The following is a 21095-nucleotide window of genomic DNA, read 5'->3' as shown; positions in this document are numbered from 1 at the left end:
CTCAACCTCTGATGCTCCAGGGAAAACAGCCCCAGTCTATTCAGCGTCTCTCTATAGCTCAAACCCTCCAACCTCAGCAACACCCTTGTAAATCTTTTCTGCACCCTTTCAAGTTTAACAACATCTTTCCTGCGACAGGAAGACCAGAATTGAATGTGGCCACCAAAATGGCCAATCGATGTCCCACACAGCCGCAACATGCCATCCAAACTCCTATACTGAATACACTACCAATAGTGGCATGTATACCAAATATCCTCTTCACTATCTTAAAAATGTGATGCTGGAAAAGCGCAGCAGGTCAGGATTCCTGAAGAAGGGCTTATGCCCGAAACACCGATTCTTCTGTTCCTTTGATGCTGCCTGACCTGCTGCGCTTTTCCAGCAACACATTTTTAAGCTCTGATCTCCAGCATCTGCAGTCCTCACTTTCTCCTCTTCACTATCCTGTATACCTGCGACTCCACCTTCATGGAACTATGAAACTACATTCCCAAGGTCTATTTGTTGAGCAACAACCCCCCGGACCTTATCATGAAGTGTATAAGTCCTGCCCTGATTTGCCTTTCCAAAATACAGCACCTCACATTTATTTAAACTGAACTCTGTCTGCCACTCCCTGGCCCATCGGCCCATCTGATCAAGGTCTTCCTCAGGAGAACTTGGTTCTGAAGAACTCACGCTGGACTCAATACATTAACTCTGTATCTCTCTTCACAGATACAGCCAGACCTGCTGAGTTCCCCGGAGTTTTTTGTTTTTGTTTCAGATTTCCAGAAACATCAGCAATATTTTGCTTTCATTTAAATTTACCTGTCTGTATTTCTGCATTTGAGCATCACTGAGATCTGGACCCACTCAACTATCAAACAGTTTCTCTCACCCAGCAGTTGATTGAGGAAGGTGGGATCCCTATAGCATCTTTCAGTACAGAAAGATACTATTTGGCCCAATCCATTTGTGCTGGTTATTTGAAGGAGCTATCGAATTAGCCTGACTTCACTGCTGCCTTCCCCAAAGTTCTGTAAATTATTTCTTTTGCAAGTACATATCCACTTATCCTTTGAAAGTTCCTATTGAATCTGCTGCCTTTACCCCTGTAGGCAGAGTATACAAGATGATAACTTAATGTGTATAAACAAATCTCATCTCCCATGGTTCCTTTGACAATTATTTTAAATCCTTGTCTTCTGGTTACTTGAACTATTGGCAGTTAAAACAGTTTCTTTCTATTTCATCTTACCAAAATGACTTGTAATTGTGAACATCACTGTGATATCTCACTTCCCCTATTCTAAAGAAAAGAATCCAAATTTCAAATTTCTCCACATCATTGAAGTTCTCCTTCCCTGGGTCTGTACTCGTCAATCTCTTCATCTTGGATCTACAGATTAAAAGGAAGTTGAAGGAGAAATTCATTGGCTGTACAATGTCCATGTGATCATTGAGGCTGAGATGAGAAATTTATTTCGTCAAAATAATTGTGAATCTTTGGGATTTTCTGCCTCAGAAGGTTGTAGGTGTGCTATGATTGAATAAATTTAAGACTTAAAAAGACAGAATATTGGTCTATCACAGAATCAAGAGATATGGGAAGCAAGTGGAAAATTGGTCTTGATGACATATATCAGCCATGGTTACATTGAAATAACCCCACAGAGCTGGTATCCCCTCACCAAGTCACCCTCTTATTTATACATGCGCAATACTTGACATGGGTCTGGCTTTCTCAGAGCCAGCTTCTCAGAGTGAACAGAACCTCTGACATTCCTGTTTACATCTATCAGCCAGGGGTCTATGATTAGACCAGATTAACATCCTCAATCAGGGAACTCATACTGTATGAGCTCTACCTGGTTGACCTCATTGCCATCACTACATGTCTCCCTCTCTAAGTCGAGGGATGCAGGTTTATTCTTTGTCTTGTAGCATCTCAGACTGTGTTTTTGCACTATTCCTCCAATTCAGCATCTGATAAGGGCAGTGTGTACCAGAGCGCAGCCTGCCTCTTGCACCCAGAGCGTCTCGGAAGTAACCTATCCTCTTCAGGCAGGAAAGGCATCAAGACTGCGACATATTTAGAATAGTGAAGCAGTCCATCTCAGACTCTGTGGTTTCATCAACACTGGGCAAAGGGGGAGAACCCATAGTTTCCAACAACCTTTCTGTTGTTCTGAGGGGCCAGCTCAGTTTTCCTCCTGCTCCTTTTGTGTGTTTATTTGATCAGGACCACCTCACCATTGACAAACTTTGTATGTCATAGGACCTGACATTGCAAAAACCATGCCTCTTACCCATGCAGGACCATCTCCATGGTTTCAACACAAAAACTCATCCCCTGAAGTAAACTGTCTCTCTCGCTCAGAGAAGTCTTGTATCCAGAATTGGTGTTCCTGATGCTGTTTTATCCTCCTCCCAGTTGAATTGAATTGAATTGAATTGAATTGAATTGAATTTATTGTCACGTGTACCGAGGCACAGTGAAAAGCTTTGTCTTGTGAGCAATACAGTCAGATTACATAGTTAAGTAGCATAGATAAGTAAATAATAGGTAAACAGCGACAAAAACAAAAACACAAATACAGGCGAATGTTAAGTTTGTGAGTCCATTCAGTATTCTAACAACAGTAGGGTAGATACTGTTTCGAAACCAGTGGTGCACGTGTTTAAGCTTATGTACCTTCTCCCTGATGGTAGAGGTTGTAGAAAAACATTGCCAGGGTGGGATGGATCTTTGAGAATGCTGACGGCCTTTCCTTGTTAGTGGACCTGGTAGATAGATTCTATAGATGGGAGGTTGGCCTTTGTGATTTTCTGGGCTGAGTTCACCACTCTCTGTAACCGTCTCCGATCTTGAATGGAACAGTTGCCATACCAGGTAGTGATACATCCAGACAGAATGCTCTCGATGGCGAACCTATAAAAGGGCATTTGCCATCATGCCACATTTCCTCAGCTGCCTGAGAAAGAAGAGATGCTTTAACGCATTTGTAACAAATGCGTCCACCTGAAGAGTCCAAGAAAGCTTGTTGTGGATGACTACTCCCAGGAGCTTGAAACTTTCCACTCGTTCCACCTCTGTGCTGTTAATGTGTGTAATAGGAGGCATGAGTAACAACCCGCCAAAAGTCAATAATAATTTCCTTGATTTTGCCAGCATTGAGAGCTCGGTTGTTCTCAGTACACTATTTTTCCTGGTCTTCCACCTCCTGTCTGTCGTCTGTTTCATTGCCATCTGAGATTTGACCGACTATGGTGCTGTCATCAGCGAACTTGCAAATGGCAATAGTCTGGTATTTGGTGACAGCAGTCATGGGTATACAAAGAGTACAGTACGGGACTGAGTATGCACCCTGAGGGGCTCCAGTGTTGAGTATTAGTGAGGATAAAATATTGTCCCAGTCTTCACTGTTTGTGACCTGTAGGTCAGGAAACTGAGGATTCAGTTTCAGAGAGTGGGGCTTAGTCTGAGATCACTAAGTTTAGTAATCAGTCTTGAGGGGATAATAGTGTTGAGGGCTGAAATGTAGTCAATGAGTAGGATTCTTACGAGCTGATCTTGGTGTCAAGATGTTCTAGGAAGGAGTGAAAGGCAAGTGATATGGCATCTGATGTGGATCTGTTGATCCAATAGGCAAATTGGAGTGGGTCAAGAGTAGTGGGGAGGCTGGAATTGATTAATACCATGACCAGCCTTTCAAAGCACTTCCTTACCACCGAAGTTAGGGCCACTGGCAGTAGTCATTGAGATATGCTGCATGAGCCTTCTTGACGTGGACGTGGCCTGCTGTAGGGAGATTGAAGATGTCTGAGAAGACCTCTGTCAGTTGATCTGCGCGTGTTCTGAGTCCATGGCCTGGTACTTCATCTAATTCCATCGCTTTCCTTGGATTCACATTAAAGAAGACTGATCTGACCTTTGATGCAGTGATTGTTGGAATAGGTTCATCAGGACCTATCTGAATAGGCATTACCTCTCCACCGAAAGTCTGCTTAAAGCGAGCATAGAAGGCGTTGAGATGATCTGGGAGGGATGTGTCGTCTGCTATCTTGCACTGTCTCTGTTTAGAAACTGTGATGTAATTCAGTCCTTGCCATGGTAGCTGGGTGTCCGTCTGAGTGTCTAGTTTGGGAAGATCAGATTTAACCTGGTGCGGAGACTTGTCCACATTACCAACTCTGCTATCTCTGTTGGGCAGCAATCTTTACTCAGGATAACAACTCTTGCTCCCCATAATAAAATGCCATCTTCTGCAATGATCTGGTCTTGCTGAGTCCAGAAAGGTTTCAGGTTTGGTTTTGAGACCCTTTTGTTTCCCCCATCACTACCAGCTGTTTTAGTTTTGCCAGGACCAGTATTTGTTTTGCATCCATGGTCTGATATTGTCAGCGATGACCAGAAGGGAGCCCAGAAACTTTGAAACAAGAATGGACTCTTCCACCGGTGGGGTATCTGCGATGGGAGGTGGCTCAAAGCATTTGCATTTGTTACTTGGCCTCCTGGACGGTTTTCCAGCTTGTAATTGTATGCACTTAGAATGAGAGCCCGCTGCTGAAATCGACCTGAAGCTATGGGCAACACAGCCTTGTCCTCTTTGAGTCACCCTCGCAGGGGTTTGTGGTCTGTAACTATTACGGATTATATCCATAAAGGTACTGGTAGAATTTTCTCACACCAAACATGGCAACCAAGTGTTCCTTCTCTACCTGGGCATATTTGCACTCTGCATTAGGAAGCCATTAGGCATTCCTCTCTATTGGGCCATCTGTGAGTCAACACTGCCACGTACTATATAGGGAGGCATCGCATGTCAGCACCAGATTTCTTTGGATGAAAGTATGTCAACACTTTGGACAATGTTTGCTGCTTCAATTCCCTAAAGGCTACATCCTGCCTATGAGGCCATTTCCAAGGCTGATCCATTTTCAATAGCAGATGTAAGATGCCAGGATGGAGGCCATCCTTTCTGTAATAATTCACCAATCCCAGGAAAGAGCTAAGCACCAGTACAGATTCTGGAAGCCAAGAATTCCCCTCATGTTACCTCCCAATGGGTGTATCCTTGTCTAGTCAATTCTGGAGTTCAAGTAGTTCACTTTAGATGCCTAAAACATATAGTTTTCCCTTCTAAGACATTGGCCTATTTGGAGAAACATCTAATAAGTATGTCTAAGTCCTCTTTATCAGCGTACAAAGTTAAAAATCACACAACACCAGGTTATAGTCCAACAGGTTTAATTGGAAGCACACTGGCTTTCGGAGCGATGCTTCTTCATCAGGTGATCAGATGAAGGAGTGTCGCTCCGAAAGCTAGTGCTTCCAATTAAACCTGTTGAACTATAACCTGGTGTTGTGTGATTTTTAACTTTGTACACCCCAGTCCAACACCGGCATCTCCAAATCATGACTCTTTATCAGTGCTTCCCGTTATTAGCATGTCATCCAGTGACCTTGTAAAATGTTCATCATTGTCTGCTGAAAAATGGTACAGGCTGACGATACTACAAATCGCAGTCTCATATATTGGTCCAAACCATTCTGGGTACTAATTGTAGCATACTTCTGGGAATCCTCATCTAATCACAACTGCAGGTCCACATTGCACCTGTCCTGCTTTGTGAAGGACAGCCTCCTGCCAGCTTTGCTTATAAATCCTCTCTGCAAGGGCTGGGTATTTATCCAACTATGAGAAGTGATTTACCATTTGCTTAAAATCTCACAAAGGTGAACCGACCTGTCAAGCTTCACAATCAGCATGACCAATACTGCCCATTCCACAAACTGGACTGGTTTGATGATCGCTTTCCAACCTCCTGATTTCTGCCTCTACTTTTGCATGTAAGGCAAATGGCACAGGGAGGGCCTTGCAGAATCGTGGAATTGCTTCCTGATCAACATGTAAGGTGACCTTGGCTCCTTTGATAGTCCGCAAATCTCCCTGAAATACTTTTGGGTATTTAATTAGGACTTCATTCTGGCAGCCATTGTTTAATTGAAGAAAGTTGACCCAATCAAGGTGAATCTTTTACATATTCAGTAGTAACTGAACCAGCAGTCTCTCATTAGAGAAGCTGTACCCTTAATCTGTAAAGTTATCCTGGGGTACAGATTCTCAGTCCAACCGAGGTCGTACGCGAACTTAAGGGTTGGAGTCCAGAGCGAATTTTGTTAAAGATGGCTTCTGCAGTCACTGATACAGCCATGCTGGTATTGACCTCCATTAGAACTGGGTGACCATTTAACCAGACATTCATTTATTTTGATTCTGATTTAGTTTTATCTAAGCAATTTAACTGTTCCAGCCAGATGTAGGTGGGATTTCCAGGGTGTGCACCCTCCTGGATACCGGCCTATGGGTTCTCTTACTCAATTCAGGCCTAATGGGACTCCTTTGCTGTCCTGATTCCACATTCTGGCAGCAACTACAATGGTTTGTCAGCCCAGATACTGAAGAAATGTTAGCCATTTGGCCAAGGCTTGGCTTTGTTTTGTGGTTTTGCTGTGGGCTGACCGAGGGTCCCTCTGTTCGGGAGATGTCCAGAGTGAGGCGATGCAAGTGCCTTCACTCACATGGTGTTCCCCAAGCTCAGTCTGACTGGTGAGGGTGTCCACTTCCATCAGAATATCCTAAAACTCATAAGCTCCACCTGCCACATTCTCTAATGACAAAGTCAGTTGTAGGGCCTGTATGAAGTCCAGTTGGGCTTCAGCTAGTAGGCGCTTTTGCATGGTTACATCATTAATCCCACATACCAAATGGTCTCTCAGCATCTCATTAAGATTTAAACCAAAGTCACCTGTCAGTCATACTAACCTCATCAAAAATCCCAACACAGATTCCCCTGGTTCTCGAACTGCCAAGTAAAACTGAAAGTGTCTCAGAATTAGAAGAGGTTGGGTTCATGATATCTCTTAACTAAATCTGTCAACTCTTGAAATGTTTTAGTATCTGGTGCCTCAAGAAATGTTAGGCTCCTAAGAACCAAAGAAGCTGGGGGCCCACAAGCTGTCAGAGAATTACTCAGTGCTTTACATTTGCCTCAATATCATTTGCCTGGAAAAAATAACAAATTCTTTCCACATACTGAGCCCTCGACTTCAATGGCAGGATCGAATGAATCAAGTTTCCCAAATATAACTTGATTCATGCCAGAGATGCTTACCACAGCTCAAAGTTGATTGTTTCAAAAGAATTTCTTCATGAGTGTAATTTTTCTCTTGTCAGCAGTGAAATAATTCCACAGAAGCCAGTATCCCATTACCAAGTAACCCTTTATTTAGATGTGCATAGTATTTGACATTAGTCCAGCTTCCTCAGAGCCAGTTGTCAGAGTTTATATCTGTCAGCCAGGGCTCCTGGATTAGACCAGATTAACAGCCCCAATCAGGGCACTCATATTCTATGATATCCACCTGGTTGACCTCATTATAATCTCTAGAGGCTCATGGTCCTAATTCTTAGGTTCAATGCTATGAAGGGCAGTCCATTTAAAGAAACTAACTTATACCCAAAAGCTCACTGCTCAAAACTGTTACAGTCAAATTATACATTACTTCATTGTACTCAAGTGCATCATTCTTTGCCTACTCCGTAAGTCCTTTAAAAATGTAAAGTAATGCAGTATTTATTTCCAAGGTATCTGTTATTAAAGAAAATGCTACAAAATCTAACTGTCCTTTCATTTCAACAGGCAGACATATTTCTGTTTCAGGTAGTTTTAACTTTCAAATTAAACAAATTTTATTTTTATGGATATGATGTCTAAATAATGAAAACTCTAATGTGAGTGGATAGAGGGTTTCTACCTGATCAAGGCCCAGTCTGACTGAGGACTAGACAGTACCAGCCATAAGTTTTCAACACACTCATCATACCAGATGAATTAATTTCAGTTAGGTTGACAGCAGGAATTCAATTGGTCCCACTACTTCAAGAATAGGAGCATTAACGATCCATTATGTTTCCTGTACTTAATTGTTTTTAACATTTCACCACCATGTGCTGACGTTCAATGAGTGAACACAGATTTGAAACATGAGCATCTGTCTTCAGTAATGAAGAGTTGCTCAACACCCATGGAACCTCACCATAGCACAAGGCAATAACTTGAGTATAAAATGAGGAGGGTTTGTATTAATCAGAATCATCAATCATCTATCTATAAGTCATGTAGAGGGGCGCAGTTTTAAGTAGCAAATGTAAAATATAATAACAATGAGCAATGCTGTGCATCTACCTGTTAGCTCAATTGGCTAAATGACTGATTGATGATATAGAGTAACACCAGCAGTGTAAGTTCAATTCCTCTACTGGCTGAAGTTATCATTTCAGTCTACCTTCTCAACATTACATCTCACTGCCAGTCATATTTTCCCTCTCTCTCTCTCTAATGAGGGAGTGGGACTCTGGCAACTTTACCATTTACTACATTAATAGTAGCTTTAAGGGAAGATTTTATCTTCGTCAGATAATTAATTCAAAGACAACAATGTGGAATAGAAGAACAAGCTTTCAAAATTTAGATGCCATTGTTTATATTTAAAAACTAAAAATGTTATGAACATTCAAATTAAGAGTAGGTCTTAAGCCTCTCAAGCATGTTTTGGCATATGATAAGATCATGCCTGTTCTGACAGTGACCTTTAATCCAGTCTCCTGTCTAGCCCCATAGACATAGATTTTTGATTGGCAAGGGAATAATATAATTCCACCTTAAAAATCTCCAATAACCCTTCATTCTCTGCTGTCTGGAGGAGAGAATTCCAGAAACCAATGACTCTCAGAGAAATAAAAGTTCTCCTGCTTTCTATCTTAAATGGAAGATGCCTTACTTTTAAACAATGTCCTCTATATCTGAATCCCTGAGTTCCAAAGTAGAGTAATATCAAAAACAGTAATCTGTTCTGTTCTCAACACCTGCTGAGTTTCTCCAGCACTTTCTATTTTTATTTCAGATTTCTCGGACCTATGTACCTTGCTTTTATTCCTCTAATTCTAGTCTCTCATAAAGGGGAAACATCCTCTTATGATGTCAGGATCTAATGTATTTCAATAAAGTCAAATCTAATTCCTCTGGATGCTAATGTATACAGGCCTAGCTTATCCAGCCCTTCCCCCACCTTCACATACCAGGAATTAATCAAGTGAACCTTCGCTGAACAGCTTCCAATGTTATTATATCCTATCTGAAGTAAGGACACCAAAACATTATACTGTACTGTAGATGTTGTCGATCTATGTGGTCTATATAATAGCACCAAAACCACACAACTTTCCAAACTGATGGGACCCTTCCAAAATCAAAAGAGTTTTAGACAACTAAAACCAATGCACCTACTATTGTCACAGCTGCTTCATTTTGGAGTCAAGATTAAAGTGGTGCTGGAAAAGCACAGCAGGTCAGGCAGCATCCGAGAAGCAGGAAAATTGACATTTTGGGCAGGAGCCCTTCATCAGGAATGAGGCCCTCATTCCTGATAGAGGGCTTTTGCCCAAAACATCGATTTTCCTGCTCCTCAGATGCTGCCTAACCTGCTGTGCTTTTCCAGCAACCAGTTTAATCTTGACTGATCAAGCAGTACCCACTTTCGCCTGCTTCTTATTGGAGTCTAAGGTAAAATCTATCAGGTCCTGGTAAATTGTCAACTGTTAGTTGTCAAATTTTCCTCAGCAGCCTTTCCCTAATGATTGTAATTATTTTCAGTTGCTCCTATGCCTTCACCTCTGTGCTCTGACCTTATATATTTAGGTTTAAATATATATGATTTTAAATATAAAATTCAGTAGCACCTTCTTACAGATCAAAGTCAAAGCAGATTGCTATTTATTGTGTGCAAATGGTAAGAACCATTCTCTTAATTTTGGGTATTATATTTCAATGAACATGCAAACACACATAATAAGAACAGGATGAGACCATTCAATCCCTTATGTCTGTTCTGTCATTCCATAAAATTACAAATGATCTGACTACAGTCAACTCTGGCTTGAATTGAGATTTTAAAGTGGGAGAAGATGATGACTGGAGGAAAAAGCTTCCATTTCAGATTCTTCAACAATGAAAATTCCTGCCCACTGTGTGAGCTTGGTGTGGTGGGGCGCAGTTATGTTTCCTGAATTTTTTTTTGCATGATCTTTACTCCTTTCCTTGGTCCTTTGATTTGCAGGCAGGACAACTGCTCATGTACAGCTAGAAAGTTATTCTTCAGGCTCAACTTCTCTTTAAACATAATATAATCCCCTTATTCTCAAAATGGACCGGTCTTCAGCAATTGTGAACCCAGTGTTTCAAAAACAAATGAAGTAAAAGAAAAGGGAATATTTTCACCAATGTCCACTTCTGTTTCAGTATTTGCTGTGCATTATAGTTGGAGACACAGAGTAAGGATAAAGAGGATTGTGCAAGATCTGGTCAATAGGCAGATTGCCACTCAACTCAAACTTTTCAATGCAAGAACACAGCTCTGCATTTCTTCCTGGGTTTTCTGAGACTGGCTTTTCCAAAATTCTGATCACAGTATCCTCAGAAAGCTCTACTAAAGCATCGTAACACCCATGGGAAGACTAGTCAACTCACACTTTTCAAAGACTAGTTACTATGGCATAAGTTAAATATTTAAGGTGAATGTTAGTTAATGGGTAAGTAGGTGAATGAGTGAATTAGTAGGCTGGTAGGATGAGCTACGTGAATGAGGTATGCCATTGAAATGCCAGGTACAGTCAGGAGGGGTAGGTAGATCAGGCACATCCACAGTATTCTTTTTTTCTTTACAACCTCATCTGCCATGTTTATTGCAAGAACACAAAAGCTATATCTACATATACTGTATAAATCTAAATAATATACGGAATATCCAAGCCTTCCCATTTATTTGTCAAGCTGTCTCCAGAAGAGTGTTGAACTTCAATCTATTTTGCAATTTAAATAAGCACACCAGCATTACTTAAAATGGATTTCTACTCAATTTCAAAACCAGTTCTAATGAGGTACCAACACAATCTGCCAAAAAAAGAAATTCCACGTATGCTCTATGGCTAAGATCCCCACCCCACACTTATCATGACATTTACATTGAAATGCGACAAAGACAGTATAGCTTAAAATTACATTGTTAGGTTTCCCCATTCTTTTGTGACTATGCTGAAGTATTAACATTATTTTAGATAAATAGTCTACAATCAGAATCATATCCAGGCTCAGAAATAAGTATTTAAGAAAATGGTCCTTTTAGTCAATCTGCTGCAACTTTAGTTGTAATGTATCAATAGGAGTAATATTTACATTCCTGTCTCTTACGTAACTATTCCTGTTTTGTCCAGAACAAACAATGTACATGCAAAAAGCTGTTGCAACACAAATAGATCACTCTGGTCATTGACATAATTGTAATGCTTTGCTTAACATATTGACTTCCGAACAATTCCTCCAAATTGCAAGAATTTTGAGAGATGGAAATAAAGCAGAGCTGAAAATAAGGTCATCTTCAGTATTATTCAGTCATGTTCATTTTCTCTATTATTTATAAGCATTAAAAGATTTCATTGATCACAAAGGATTATTTTAAATCTTCAAAATTTTTGGAGAACTCCATGTTCCTGAATACTATATCATGCTAATGTCCAATTTTGACACTTCACTTGGATATGGCAGGAAATAGTGAAAATGAAGGTGTTTCACAGTGAATCGTATCAATTGCAATCAACTGTATCCTTGGCAATAAATTTTACCTATCCTAACAGCATAATCTAGATCATTTTAATAATCATTTTGCCCGGGTGTAATATCAAGTAAAAACAGCAAATGCTTATTTCGTTCCCTAATTCTGAAATTATTAACATAAACCAATTGAAATATCAGTAAAAAACAGTTGAATCTCTCTGAGTTTAAATCATTGCAGGATACTTCTCAATGCCTGCTTCCAAATATAATGTTCTATATAATATAGATAGTGCAGAGTTCTAGGTTCAAATCCTACTCCCAAAGGACAGGATTGCTTGAGTTTTGGTTTATGTGCCATTGCCATGAACTGTCTTGATGCATGCCATCTACAGTTTTGTTGCATAATTTGGCAATGAAATTACAAATAATTTCTGATGTCAAAACTAGGCTACTTTCAGACAAATTTCTACACTTCAGCTCTATGGAAATCCTGCTTTCTCATCTCAACTCATGAGATTTTTACCATTTACTTGTTTGTCCTTTCAGAGGGGTTTAATATTTCTAATATAAAACTTGACTAGGTTATGTTATCTAGAATCCAAACTTGCATACAGCATGAATAATTCCCTTGCTGGGAACCAGCAACATGTTGATGGTTGTAATATAAGACCCTTCAATTTTTAAAATTAACTTATTGTTCTAATGAACCTGCTCAGAGTTGTTCTTACACATCTATGGAGCAGGTGGAACTTGAACCTGGGCCACATGATCTAGGGGTAGGGTGGCTACCACTGTGCCATAAGAGGGTCCCTATGTGATACTTCATTTTTTTAAAAAAAACTAATCTATTTTTCTAATCAACCTATTCACAAACATTATTACACACCCGTGCCTCCTGGTTCAGGATTAGGGACACTACCACTGTGCCAAAAGAGGAATCTCTATAAGATCCTTCAATATCCCTGCCAATACATAGGCTCCAAGAGAGCACCATTGTCCAAATTATCTGGATAGCAATCTGTCACTGCCTTATTTTCTGATTTTAAAAAGGAACACTGTAACTAATTAATAATAGCTAATAAACTAATATTAATATTAATATAACCAGGACATTGAAGAGAAAAATACTTCTGACAGAATTGCATGTCTAATTTGACTCCCTGATAAATATGTTTTGGTATTAAACAACCCTTTCCACAGCATCCACGTCCCATCACACCCCACCACACAAAAACGCCATGAAATGTTTTTGTGGCAATTTACCAAATTTGGCATTGTTGTACCAGATTATACAGACATGAACATCACTGAACCCAGTATCTAATATCAGTTACTCTCAAATAAAGCAGGTCCATTGGATATCAAATATACACAAAAGTGAGGCTTAACTTCTTTAGCCAGAGAGTGTAGAATCTGTGGAATTCACTGCCACAGGAGGCTGTGGATGCCAGGTCATTGAGTATATTTAAGACAAAGATGGATAGTTTCATGACTGTAAAGGTGATCAATGGTTATGGGGAGAAAGCAGGAGAAAAGGGTCCCCCCACATCATCCCAGATCCAACCCTCCAACTCGGCACTGTCCTCTTGAACTCTCCATCTTCCTTCCCACCTATCTGCTCCACCCTCCTCTCCAAACTATCACCATCACCACACCCCCCCACCTTAACAGCTACCTTCCCCTCGTCCCCTTTCCCCGCCTACCCCCCATATTCCTGATGAATGGTTTATGCCCAAAATGCCAATTCTCCTGCTATTCAGATGCTGCCTGACTTGCTGTGCCTTTCTAGTGTTACACTTTGCGATCCTGATCTCTAGCATCTGCAGTCCTCACTTTCTCCTTGAGAAATTTACCAGCCATGATTGAATGGCAAAGCAGACTCGATTTCTGCTCCTGTGTCTTATGATCTTATAGTCTTACTTTATAAAATGTGGAAGAGCAGATGTTGTTTCTCTATGGTCATTGACAGGAAATCATTGATGAATATTATTTTAAAATAAAGCCAAGTTTAATACTTTATCCTTTCATTGCTAAAAACTGATTATTAGTTGAAGGCATTAAAATCTTTAGTTTTCTCCAAAGTACCTACCTGAAATAAATGGGAGTGCACTCAACCCAACTCATAGTACTCATAGCTGGACTATTTGTACTCTTTGCTACCTTCTCCCCAGACCCACCCACTAGCCCCCACCACCACCCCCATTTATCTGTCCATCCTGGGGGCTTCCTGCCTCTATTCCTGATGAAGGGCTTTTGCCTGAAATGTCGATTTTCCTGCTCCTCGGATGTTGCCTGACCTGCTGTGCTTTTCCAGTACCACTCTATCTAGACTTTGATCTTCAACATCTGCAGTCCTCATTTTTGCATAGCTGACTACTTTCAATGCAATTTGTATTAGTAATAAAATGCTCATCACATTGGCTTCAGGTTATTAGAGTTTGAACTGAGTACACTTCGGTATGTTCTCTAAAGTTGGAATTACAGAATATTGTGTAGACCAGGCAGTTCATTAGCATTCACTGCATTGGATGATAATTGCAGTTAAGAGGAAACGTCACAAAACCGTGGTTGCAATTACATTCAAAATGGGCTGAGGACCTTGGCATATGTTGAATTGACAATAATGAATGATATAGTGCTAAATATTGATGACAACACAAGTCAGTTTAAAATCCCATAGTACAATTAGGTTCCTCTGGCATTATCCATTATTCACTATTTAATTAACATATGCCAGTTTTTGGATTATTATGAGGTTGATCTAAACAATATAAAAACTGTACCATGCACGAGAAAGTAAGTTCATCCGAATTTTCAATGCGATTTTCTCTTGTATTTTTTTTATGTTCTGGGTTTTCTTTTAACTTTCTTTGTTTATCTCATTCCCAGAAATGGATATTGTTGGCTGGGCCACAATTTATTATCTATCCCTAATGGCCATTGAAAACATGGTGGTGAGTTGCCATCTTGAGTCATTTGGCACAGGTAGCCCCCACAATGGTGTTCGGGTGAGTGCAGGGTTCCAAGTTTTTGACCCAGTCTCACAGAAGGAACAACTATATATTTACAAATTAGTGAGTTTTGAGAAGATTTGTAGCACAGGTTGAGGTTCTAGATGTAGATTTGCTCACTGAGCTGGAAGGTTCGTTTTCAGACGTTTTGTTACCATACTAAGTAACATCATCAGTGAGTTTCTGTATGAAGCAATGGTAGCAGGGCCTGCTTTCTATTTATGTGTTTAGGTTTCCTTATGCTATTCCCTATGGTGATGTCATTTCCTGTTCTTTTTCTCAGTCGGTGGTAAATGGGACCCAAGTTGATAGAGTTCCGGTTGGAATACCATGCTTTTAGGAATTCTTATGCGTATCTCTGTTTTGCTTGTCCTAGGATGGATGTGTTTTCCAGTCGAAGTGGTGTCCTTCCTTATCTGTATGTAAGGATACTAGTGAGAGTCGGCCATGTCTTTTTGTGGATAGTTGATGTTCATGTGTTCTGGTGGCTAGTTTTCTGCCTGTTTGTCCAAATCAATGTTTTTTGCAGTTCTTGCAAGGTATGTTGTAAATGACATTAGTTTTGCTTATTGTCTGTATAAGGTCTTTCAAGCTCATTAACTGCTATTTTAGTACATTGGTGGTGATGGAGGTTTAGGGTGTTAAAGTGACTGACCAGAAGAAAAGCATAACTAGGAATCAATACTCAATTGTGTTAATATACTTCAGTTATCCAAACCTATATAGAAGCACCCAACATTTATGATCATTTTTGAGGAAACATTATCCAATAAGGTGAAATAATGGCCCATAATTAAATATGGGGACAATGAGTGTGGGCAGCATCCTGCTGAGATTATACGTGATCTCAAGTCTATTCTTACTGTCACAGACAGTTTTTTTTTCACACTGCCTGTGATCGATGTATTTTTACATGACCTGTGTGTGTTCTCTAACCCTCAAAGTGATTTGTTTCAGTTTAGTTAACCCCAGCAGAAAGCTTTTGTGAATTTTAAAATGAGATGATTATTTATTATAACTTACTTGCCCTACATATTTAAGAATGTCTCACAAGCATAAAGCATGCTGTATTACACACAAAATTAAGAAAAACTATACAATACAAAAATGCAAATTACAACATCATTATTAAACAAACCCAATTGACCTAATACTAGGTCAAAAGTCACACGACACCAGGTATAGTCCAGCTGGTACAATTGAAATCACAACCTTTCGGAGCGCTGTTCCTTCATCAGATGAACCTCACATAACAAAGGAGCAGCGTTTTGAAACTTTGTGATGACCGCTACATTGATGACTGCATTGGCGCCACCTCGTGCTCCCGCGAGGAGGTTGAGCAATTCATCAACTTCACCAACACATTCCACCCTGACCTTAAATTTACCTGGACCATCTCTGACACCTCCCTCCCCTTCCTGGACCTCTCCATCTCCATTAATGATGACCGACTTGACACTGACATTTTATACAAATCCACTGACTCCCACAGCTACCCTGGATTACACCTCTTCCCACCCTACCTCTTGCAAAAATGCCATCCCGTATTCCCAATTCCTCCACCTCCGCTGTATCTGCTCCCAGGAGGACCAGTTCCACCATAGAACACACCAGATGGCCTCCTTCTTTAGAGACCGCAATTTCCCTTCCCACGTGGTTAAAGATGCCCTCCAACGCATCTCGTCCACATCCCGCACGTCCGCCCTCAGACCCCACCCCTCCAACCGTAACAAGGACTGAATGCCCTTGGTGCTCACCTTCCACCCTACCAACCTTCACATAAACCAAATCATCTGCCGACATTTCCGCCACCTCCAAAAAGACCCCAGCACCAGGGATATATTTCCCTCCCCACCCCTTTCCGCCTTCCGCAAAGACCGTTCAAGTCGGTCATCATTAATGGAGATGGAGAGGTCCAGGAAGGGGAGGGAGGTGTCAGTGACTACCTGGTCAGGTCCACGCCCCCCCTACAACCCACCCTCCTATCCTGGCACTTTCCCCTGCCACCGCAGGAACTGTAAAACCTGTGCCCACACCTCCTCCCTCACCTCTATCCAAAGCCCTAAAGGAGCATTCCACATTCATCAAAGTTTTACGTGCACATCCACTAATATCATTTATTGTATCCGTTGCTCCTGATGTGGTCTCTTCTACATTGGGGAGACTGGGTGCCTCCTAGCAGAGCGCTTTAGGGAACATCTCCGGGACACCCGCACCAATCAACCACACCGCCCCGTGGCCCAACATTTCAACTCCCCCTCCCACTCTGCCGAGGACATGGAGGTCCTGGGCCTCCTTCACCGCCGCTCCCTCACCACGAGACGCCTGGAGGAAGAACGCCTCATCTTCCACCTCAGAACACTTCAACCCCAGGGCATCAATGTGGACTTAAACAGTTTCCTTATTCCCCCTTCTCCCACCTCATCCTAATTCCAAACTTCCAGCTCAGCACTGTCCTCATGACTTGTCCGGACTTGTCCGACCTGCCTATCCCCTTTCCCGCCTATCCACTCCACCCTCTCCACCCTGACCTATCACCTTCATCCCCTCTCCCACTCACCCATTGTACTCTATGTTACTTTCTCCCCACTCCCACCCTCCTCTAGCTTATCTCTCCATGCTTCAGGCTCACTTCCTTTATTCCTGATGAAGGGCTTTTGCCCGAAACGTCGATTTCGCTGCCCTGTGGATGCTGCCTGAACTGCTGTGCTCTTCCAGCACCACTAATCCAGTTCAATTTCTGGTCAATGTACACCAGGAAATTGATGGTGGTGGATTTAGAGGTGGTAATGCCATTGAAAGTCAAGGGATGGTGGTTGGATTCTCTCTTGTTGGAAATGGTCATTGCCTGGCACTTGTTTGGTCCAAATGTTACTTGTCACTTGTTAGCCCAAGACTTATTAGTCGAGGTCTTGCTACGTTTAGGTAAATGTAATTTCAGTATCTGAGGAGATGTAAATGGTGTTAAACATTATGCAATCATACTAGCCTTTTCCGACATTATGGTGGAGGAATGGTCTTTAATATTTGTGCTGAGGATACCAACCTGAGCATTAACTGCAAAGATGTCCTGATGCGGCGATGATTCACCTCCAACAATCAGATATCGGTATCAGATATGGCTCTAAGCTGTGATAAGTTTTCCCCAATTCCCATCAATTCCAGTTATGCTAGGGCTCCAGAAGGCCTCATCTGATCTAATGAGAATTTCCTCTCTTTCATTTACCAGTTTTTCTGTGATTTATGCTCTTCACTGTATTTTACGGAATCTGAACCACTGCCTATATTCCATACTTCGAAACCATTTCATTAAGGGTAAGAAAATGTTGTACGGTTCTGACACTGGTGTTATTCATAACATAATGGTGATGCCTTGAGGTAAAGGATAGATGGAACTTGCAACCTGAAAAGGTGATGAGTCAGAAACTCCCTTAACACTTAAGCAGCATCGAGATATTCACTTGCATTGACATAGCCTCCAAGGGCTATGGGTCAATTGATGGGAAATAAGATTAGTGTAATCAGATCTTTGTTGACCTGAATCAAAATGGGCCAACTGACCTCCTTCAGTGCTGTAAGTCTATGAGTTTCCAACAACAATCCTATTTCATTGGCACATGCTAGATTAGGTATTCCCAGTACTGCTACTTTGTCTGAGATATGAGATATTGCTGCACAATTGTTGAGAAGATGTGTCTGTTCATGTTAAGTGCCTGCATGAGGTTCTTGGATGTATAGAGATCTAGAATTATTTGCCCCAAAAGATGTGGGTACAATGGGGATTTAAGAATCTGATGATTATTTTTTATTAGATCAAGTTAAGAGGGATATAAAATTAATGCAGCTAAATAAAATTAAAGAATCTAAGCAAATTTTCATTATCTCATTTACAACTATATACAAATGTAAAGCCTAATGTGTGCAGAACAGGCAAATTTGGTCTTCCTACAAGGGTGAGGTGAGTCTCAAAATGAGTCCATTATCCTGAAAAATAGATTTAACTTTCAATAAGCAGCTTTTGTACTGGGCTGGCATAGAATGAATAATCGTACAAAACTGTACGAGAACACCAGGTCAATGAATACATCCAAGCAAACATTTGTTAAAGCTTCCTCTGACATTAGATAAGTACTCGAACAATAAGTACGTTTACTTAATAACTAATATAGAATTGACAGCTGAAGGTGTGTTGTAAATGAATGAAAAAAGAATGGTCTTCTTTGGGGAGGGGTTTTAATCCCAAAATACTGGCAAACGATAATTTTTCTAATAGGTGTGGGAAATAAAAACCGAGAGCCGTGGCACCTCCTGGCCGCTGTACGAATCCAGAGATAAAAAGGCGGAAAGTAATAACATTTTAATTTGAATTGAGTACGTTAGTGATATTTGTTTCCTGCTCAGAAGTGAAGCGGTTCGGTAATGATGCTGATACAATTGTTCATGATATCAGCCGCATTCATCGCTTTGTATGAGTTATGATAACGTTCACGTTTTACATCATCCAGATAAATAAGGGACAGATTATGATTGTGGGTGATAAAGGCCAACTCCCAACGGCTAACTTGAAGCAACCGTTCTGTTGCCCCATGTCTTTGTTCTATACAGAAGACTGACAGGAAATAAAACTCAGTCTTCTATTCGCAAAGCAGTGTTCTACTTTAAGGTCCGGGTTTCGTGGTCAGTGCCAAAAGAGCGGTGCTTGTCGCTGTCTTTAATATCTTTTTATGTAGCGCCACTAATGGCTTTTGAAGTAAATTTGGACAACTATAAGCCTAATTAATAGATTGATGCATACGCACTGGCGCCTGTTACTTGGCACTTGAGAGTTTCCTGAAGGTATCCTTGACGGAGGGAGAAAATCTTTAGACTTAAATAATGTATATCTTTATTGGCTTCAGTCGCCTATTCAACATGCAATGTAAGAGAGACAGCAGAGGCATTCAGTAGCAATAGGAAAGTATTTTGTTTTAGAGATACGATTGGAACTGTTATAAGTGTTTTGTTAGACAGTCCTTCTGTTTTTAGTTTAATTATCTATCATTACAAGTTACTTGTACACTTTTCTGAAATGTTGACCATTACTTCCTGGACTTCCAGCTAATTCATTAAATGATCTCTCTTTGAGAATTAAAAGTTTTCAAATTCCCTGCACTTTATGGCTAACTTTAAAAATGCACTCCAAATCAGACCTTGATCCCCTTCTATATTTCACACAGTGAGGGATTAAGGTATGGAGTGCACTGACTGAGACTGTGATGGGGTAGGTTCAATAGAATGCTGAAAAGCAAGAATGTACAGGGTTACTGGGAAAATGACACGAAGGGAGAGCAAGTATAGATACCAGGGGCTGAATAACTTCCTGCACTGTACTGATTCTACATGGTGTCCAAATCAGGACCATGGCTCCTTTATCTCACCACTTTATCCAAATTAGGATTCTGACTCCTATAACCAAACCAAGTCTGGAGCTCTGTCAACTCATCCACGGTCCCCAGTACATGCATTAGATTTCAAGAATGTAGTGTTTGCGATGTTCACTTGATCAGAAGATTTCTGAATCCAAACGAATTTTAAAATGTATGCCTTCCATAAAGCAGTGCATTTCAAACTGTTTCTGGCAGGGTATCATATTTCAGCCTTGGAAATTGTCACAACTCCGCAGGGAAAACAGAGCAAGGTAGGATGGGGGTAGGTAATCCAAGGTCTAGGAGAACAGGGGATGGAGGAGAGAGGAAGAGAAGGGAAGTCGGAGGGAGGGGTGTGGAGCTCCTTGACAGCCACAGCTGCCTCAGAGTTCACACCCTCAAAACTTCAGCTCAAACCCCATTTGGGGTCCCAAGCCCTACTTTGGCAAGCCCTTCTCTAGAGAGAGTGCAGCAAAGGTTTCCCAGCCTGGATTCAGGGATGGCAGCTCCATCCTTCAGGGGAAATGTGTCAACCAGACCGGTATTCACCGGAGTTTAGAATAATAAGACAGGATCAGATAGAGTTGGACAGTTTGGATGCAAGGATGATGTTTCCCCTAACCAGGAAGAGGGGAGGGTGTTCAGAATAAGGGATAATAGTCTCAGTATACGTAGAGACAATGCCAGATGGAGAAAGGGCGAAAAGTTCTTCACTAAGAGAATGGTGACCTCTCGAATTCTAACATAAGACCATAAGACTATAAGATCTAAGATGTGAAGTAGGCAATTCACCCCTGAAGTCTGCTCCACTGTTTAATATAATCATGGCTGATTTCATCTTGGCCTGAACTCCACTTTCCTGCCTGCTCTCTATAGTCCTTCAATAAAATGTCTGTCTGTATCCTCCATAATTTTTGTAAATGTCCCAGCATCCGCCACACTCTAGGGTAATAAAGATTCATGACCCTTTGACAGAAGTAATTTCTCCTCATGACAAAATGACCCCAACCTTCCAGTT

The sequence above is a fragment of the Hemiscyllium ocellatum genome, chromosome 32, assembly GCF_020745735.1.
Source record: "Hemiscyllium ocellatum isolate sHemOce1 chromosome 32, sHemOce1.pat.X.cur, whole genome shotgun sequence".
Taxonomy (NCBI): Eukaryota; Metazoa; Chordata; class Chondrichthyes; order Orectolobiformes; family Hemiscylliidae; genus Hemiscyllium; species Hemiscyllium ocellatum.
This window is presented reverse-complemented; position numbering follows the sequence as displayed.